Below are 6,918 nucleotides of genomic sequence, written 5' to 3' on the forward strand. Positions count from 1 at the left end.
GGCAATTCTCCTGCCTCAGCCTCCTGAGTAGCTGGGATTACAGGCACGCACCACCATGCCCAGCTAATTTTTTGTATTTTTAGTAGAGACGGGGTTTCACCATGTTGACCAGGATAGTCTCGATCTCTTGACCTCGTGATCCACCCGCCTCAGCCTCCCAAAGTGCTGGGATTACAGGCTTGAGCCACCATGCCCGGCCTTTAATTTTTTTTTTGTTTGTTTTTTTTTGAGACGGAGTCTCCCTCTTGTCGCCCAGGTTGGAGTGCAGTGGCACGATCTCGGCTCACTGCAACTTCTGCCTCCTGGGTTCTAATGATTCTCCCGCCTCAGCCTCCTGAGTAGTTGGGACTACAGGCATGTGCCACCCTCCTGGCTAATTTTTTGTATTTTTAATAGAGATGGGGTTTCATCGTGTTAGCCAGGACGGTCTCCATCTCCTGACCTGGTGATCCGCCTGCCTCGGCCTCCCAAAGTGTTGCGATTACAGGCGTGAGCCATCGTGCCTATTTTAGTCTTTTCTTTCTTTGTGGAGAATGGGGTTTCACTATGTTGCCCAGGCAGGTCTCAAATTCCTGGCCTCAAGCTATCCTCATGCCTCTACCTCCTTAATTGCTGGGTTATAGGCATGAGCCACTGTGACTGGTTGTTATTTTTTATTATTTTATTTATTTTCTCCCTGCCATTAATGACAAAAATAAATTTAGCGGCAGAGCAAGATGGCTGGATAGAGTGCTCCACCAGTTTTTCCCTCTGAAGGAAAACCAAGTTTGACAACTATCTATACAAAGGGAGTACCTTCACAGGAACCAAAAACCATGTGAGCACTCACAGTGCCTGGTTTTTACTTCGTATTACTGAAAGAGGCATTGAAGGGGGTAGGAAAGACAATCTTGAATTACCAATGCTGCCAGCATCGCCCAGCAGCCACATGGCATAAAGAATCTATATATGAGCTTGGGGAGGGAGAGTGCAGTGATTGTGAGGCTTTGCATTGAACTCAGTGCTGGCCTGTCACAGTAGAAAGCAGAACCACGCTGTACTCAGCTGCTCCATAACCACAGAGGAAGCATTTGCACTGGCCCGATCCAGAGGGGAATCGCCCACCCAGTGGTTGGAGCTTGAGTTTGGGCAAGCCTCACCACCATGGGCTGGAGTGCTCTGGGGACCTAAGTGAACTTAAAGTGCTGTCTAGGCCACAAGGATTACAATTCCTAGGCAAGTCCTGGTGGTGAGCTGGGCTCAGAGCCATTGGACTTGGGGGGCACACAACCTACTGAGATACCAGCCCAGCTGGCTAACGGAGTGCTTGCATCACCCCTTCTCCAACCCCAGGCAGGACAGCTCATAGCTACAAAAGAAACCTCTTCCTTCTGCTTGGGGAGAGGAGGGATGACTAAAAAGGATTCTGTCTTGCATCTTGGATACCAGCTCAGCCACAGTAGGATAGGGCACTAGTCGGAGTCAGAAAGCCTCCATTCCGGGCCCTACACATTTCTAGACACACCCTGGGCCAGAAGGGAACCTGCTGCCTTGAAGGAAAGGATCCAACCCAGGCAGGATCCATCACCTGTTGACTAAAGAGCCCTTGGGCCCTGAAAAACCAGCAGCAATACCCAGGTAGTATGCTATGAGCCTTGGGTGAGACTCAGAGACTAACTGGCTCCAGGTGAGACCTCGCACATTCCCAGCTGTGGCGGCCTCAGGGAGAGATTCCTTCTGCTTGAGAAAAGCAGAAGGAAAAGTAAAGGGGACTTTGCCTTGCATCTTAGGTACCGGCTCGGCCACAGAGGGGCTAGAGCACTAAGCAGACTTTTAGGTTCCCCAATTCCAGATCTTGGCCCTTAAATGTCATTTCTGGACCTAAACTGGGCCAGAGGGAGGCCCACTGCCCTGAAAGGTGAGTCCCAGTCCTGGCAGCATTCACAACTGACTGAAGAGCACTTGGGGGCAGGCGCGGTGGCTCATGCCTGTAATCCTAGCACTTTGGGAGCCTAAGGTGGACGGATCATTTGAGGTAAGGAGTTCAAGACCAGCCTGGGCAATATAATGAAACCCTGTCTCTACTAAAAATACAAAAATTAACTGAGTGTGGTGGCCTGTGCCTGTAATCCCAGCTACTCAGGAGGCTGAAGCAAGAAAATCGCTTGAACCGGGGAGGTGGAGGTTGAAGTGAGCAGAGATCATGCCACTGCACTCCAGCCTGGGCAAAAGAGCGAGACTCTATCTCAATCAATCAATCAATCAGAAGAAAAAAGAGCACTTGGGTCTTAATGAACATTAGTGGTAGACTGGCAGTACTCCCTGTGGGCTTGTGGTGGTGGCTATGGGGTTGAGGCTCCTCTGCTTAAGGAAAGGGGAGGGAAGAGTTGGAAGAACTGTGTGACATCTCAGGAGGAGTGCAATAGAACACCTCCCTGGACCTACCCAGGGCCTGGGGGAACTCACTGCCCTGCAGGGAAGTTCACAAGCCTGACTGGTTTTACAGCCTGCTGACTGAAGAGCCCTAGGGCCTTGAACAACATAGGCAGTAGCTTGGTAGTGGTTACAGAGGGCCTTGAGCAAGCCCCAGGGCTGTGCTGGCTTCAGGTCTGGACCAGAGCAGTCTCAGTGCTGGTGGCCACATGGGTGCTTGTGTCACTCCACCCCAGCTCCAGGTGGCTCAACACAGAGAGAGAGACTCCATATGTTTGGGGAAAGTAAGGGAAGAGAAAAGAGCCCCTGCCTAGTAATCCAGAGAATTCTTTCAGATCTTATCCAGGACCCCCAAGGTGGTATTTCTGAGTCTGCAAGAACCACAGTGTTACTGGGCGTAGGGTGCACCCTAATGCAGATATGGCTCAGTTCACAACACCCAAGTCCTTTCAAATGCTTGTAAAGCCTTCCCAAGAAGGACGGGTACAAACAGCCCCAGCCTGCAAAAACTACAATAAATACCTAACTCTTCCATCTACAAACACTGCCAAACATCCATAAGCATCAAGACTGTCCATGAAAACATACCTCATTAAACTAACATAAGGCACCAGGGACCAATCCTGGAGAAACAGAGACAGGTGACCTTTCAGGCTGAATTGAAAACAGCTGTTTTGAGGAAAACTAAAAAAAAATTCAAGATAACACAGAGAAGGAATTCAGAATTCTATCAGATAAATTTAACAAAGAGACTGAAATAATTTAAAAGAAGTTTTAATTATTCTTTTGTTTAAAAAGAATAATTATTTTTTATTTTTTTGAGATGGAGTTTTGCTCTTGTTTCCCAGGCTGGAGTATAGTGGCATCATCTTGGCTCATTGCAGCCTCCGCCTCCTCGGCTTAAGCAATTGTCCTGCCTCAGCCCCCAAGTAGCTGGAATTACAGGCGCCCGCCACCACGCCCAGCTAATTTTTTGTATTTTTAGTAGAGACGGGATTTCGCCATGTTGGCTAGGCTGGTCTCAAATTCCTGGCCTCAGGTGATCTGCCCACCTCAGCCTCCCAAAATGCTGGGATTACAGGAGTCAGCCACCATGCTCAGCCAAGTTTTAATTGTTCTTATAATTTATTTAAAATATTTACTTTTAAGTTACTCTTTATAATTTCTTATTATAAAAGCAGAAATTCTGAAGTTGAAAAGTTCAATTGACAACTAAAGAATGCATCAGAGTCTATTAATAGCAGAATTGATCAAGCAGAAGAGTTAGTGAGCTTCAAAACAAGCTATTTGAAAATACAGTCAGAAGCCAGGCATGGTGGTTCATGCCTGTAATCCCAGCACTTTGGGAGGCTGCGGTGGGCAGATCACTCGAGGCCAAGAGTTTGAGACCAGCCTGGCCAACATGGCAAACCCTGTCTCTACTAAAAATACAAAAAAAAATTAGCCAGGCATGGTGGTGCATGTGTGTAGTCCCAGCTACTCAGGAGGCTGAAGCACGAGAATTGCTTCAACCAGGGAGGCAGAGTTTTCAGTGAGCCAAGATTGTGCCAGTGCACTCCAGCCTGGGTGAGAAAGTAAGACTGTCTCAAAAAAAGTTAAGAAAAGAGAAACAGTCAGAGAAGACAAAAAAAGGAATAAAAATGAAGCACGGCCGGGTATGGTGGCTCATGCCTCTAATCCAGTACTTTGGGAGGACGAGGCAAGCAGATCACTTGAGGTCAGCAATTAGAGACCAGCCTGGCCAACATGGTGAAACCTCATCTCTACTAAAACTACAAAACTTAGCCAGGTGTGGTGGTACACACCTGTAATCCCAGCTACTCAAGAGGATGAGGCAGGAGAATTGCTTGAACCACTGTGCCTGGCCTAGATCAGGCAGAATTCTTTATGACAGAAACACAACTCAAAATTGTCTTAAGAGAAGAAAAATAGAATTTATTTGTTCACGGAGCCAAAAAGTACAGAAGTAGATCTTTCACTTCGAGCATGGCTGAATCCAGGTCCTCAATGGTGCCAATAGGTTGTCTGTCTTTCTCACTCTCTGCATTCCTTCATTCTCAGACTGAATCTCTCTTCTTCATGGCAAGATGGCCACAGAAAGCTCCAAGTGTACACTTTGCCTGCTTGTCAGCTCCAGCAGAAAGAGTAGATCTTTCCCTAAGATTCTACTAACAGCCCTGGAATTGAGTCTCATGAGCCTGGCTTGACTCACTTGTCCATTCCCAAACAAATCATTTGGGTAGGGAATGGGATGTTCTAATTGGCCAGCCTGGGTCACATGGGAGTGGTCCACTCAATCCAAACCACAAAACTGAAAATGAGGAAGAGTGGATCCCCAAAGGAATATTGGAGTGCTGTTATCAGAACAAAGGGAACTGGATGTAGGCAGGCAGAACCAACAGATGGCCACTACACTTCCACCTCTCAACCTAGTGCAAACTGATTTCCACTCCTGGCATTCACTGACATCTTTCCCACCAAAGTGACCAGGGAACTTCAGGGCCAAGAGCATCTGCTCAGCTCTCATTCTTCACCTTTCTGCTAGTCACTCCGTCCTTTTGCAAACTCTCCTTGACTTCCAACACCTAGCTCTAATGGAACTCTCCAGTCTCTGTGACCCACCCCTCTACCTCCTTTGCATGTCTCCATCCTCTAAGATTTAGGCCTCAGCCTTTCCCTCTCTGGTCTCTATCTATGGTCCTATTCTCTTCTGTGTACACTTCTAGTTCCTGGACATCTTCTAAATCTTCTGTCTCCTGGCAGTCACCTGAGCTCCCCTAGAGCCCTCAAACTAATGGTTCTGGCAATTTCACAGATTCATGATTTATGACCTCATCCTTTCCCCTTGCCTTTTTCCCAGCCTTTACCTCTGGTCAGTTACCAAGTTAGTCACTTCCCTATTGGGACCCGATTTCCCATCAATGCTCCCCACTCAGCTCCATACCTCTGCCCTACCCAGACCTTCTCATGTCACTCCTGACATCTCTGCCCACAGCCTCTGCCCCATCCATCTTGCACTCAGGGACCCAATTAACCTCCTAAGCAGCAGTTGATCAAAACACTGCTTTATCAGAAACCTTCCACAGTTCCTTATTGCCATTAAGATTCCTTAGCGGCCAGGCATGGTGGTTCACGCCTGTAATCCCAGCACTTTGAGAGGCCAAGGCGGGTGGATCACGAGGTCAAGAGATCGAGACCATCCTGGCCAACATGGTGAAACCCTGTCTCTACTAAGAATACAAAAAATTATCCCGATGTGGTGGCACATGCCTGTAATACCAGCTACTTGGGAGGCTGAGACAGGAGAATCACTTGAACCCAGGAGGGTGGAGGTTGTGGTGAGAATGCGCCATTGCACTCCAGCCTGGGCAACAAGAACGAAACTCCATCTCAAAAAAAAAAACAAAAAAACAACAAAAAAAAACTCCTTAGTATGGACTGCTTTCAGGGCTCCAGAATCTGTCTCTGGATTTACCTTCAATTACTCATCTTGCTGAGTCCTTCAGACTCAAGCTAATTTACTCACTGTCCCGAAAACATGCCAAACATTTTCCCGCCTCTGAACTTCTACAAGACACTAACATTAGATCCTCATTATTGACTCTTCTACACTTTACCCATATTTCAAAACTGAGCTCCAAGCCACCTCTGTGAAGTCATCCCTAAATATATCAGCTATTCCTCCAATTTTGAGTGTATACATGTTTGTTGCTCTTACATAATATGTAATGCCTCCTCTAGCAAGGGAATCACAGAAGAGCTTCTTCCAAAGTCACGCATTTCCCCAGAGAAAATGCTGTTTGTCCTGGAGTTACTACTGTTGTGAGCAACTAAAAGTTGTCTTCCGGCTGGGTGTGGTGGCTCAGGCCTGCAATCCCAGGATTTTGGGAGGCCGAGGTGGGTGCATCACCTGAGGTTGAGTTTAGACCAGCCTGACCAAAATGGAGAAACCCTGTCTCTACTAAAAATACTACAAATTAGCCAGGCATGGTGGTGCATGCCTGTAATCCCAGCTACTCGGGAGGCTGAGGCAGGAGAATTGCTTGAACCTGGGAGGCAGAGGTTGCCAGGAGTGGAGATCACACCATTACACTCCAGCCTGGGCAAGAAGAGTGAAATTGTCTCAAAAAAACAAGCAAACAAAAAAAAAACCCCAAAAAAACAAGAACACAGAGAGGGAAACAGAATCAGTTGCAGACCCTAACATTTTAACTTGCTTAAATGTTTTTCTTCCATACTCTCCTATGGTTCATACTTTAAATAACTTTAAAAGTAAATTATGCTTTAAATAAATAAATATCCTTTTTTATTTGCTTCATTTTTCCTTCATAATAACGATCCCCCCCCTTTTTCTTGTCATCAAAGATATATATATATATTAAAAAAACAAAACAAAAAAAACACTTTCTTGTCCCCTGCTGACTACCTCTGGAAGCTTCTTGTTGACCTCTGGTTGGTTTTCTGGTTTCTTTCTTTTTTTGGCTTTTCACTTTTTTTTTTTTTTTT

The 6,918-nt window shown here is 46.6% G+C and overlaps 1 protein-coding gene across 2 annotated transcripts in view; it reads left to right on the top strand.

The window, feature by feature from the left end:
* The window catches only part of GLIPR2 (GLI pathogenesis related 2), a 50,081-nt gene that overhangs the window by 41,701 nt on the left and 1,462 nt on the right, over positions 1 to 6,918 (top strand). The gene's annotated exons all lie outside the window — the stretch shown is intronic.

This window comes from Cebus imitator, unplaced genomic scaffold, assembly GCF_001604975.1.
Source record: "Cebus imitator isolate Cc_AM_T3 unplaced genomic scaffold, Cebus_imitator-1.0 Scaffold149, whole genome shotgun sequence".
NCBI classification, from domain to species: domain Eukaryota; kingdom Metazoa; phylum Chordata; class Mammalia; order Primates; family Cebidae; genus Cebus; species Cebus imitator.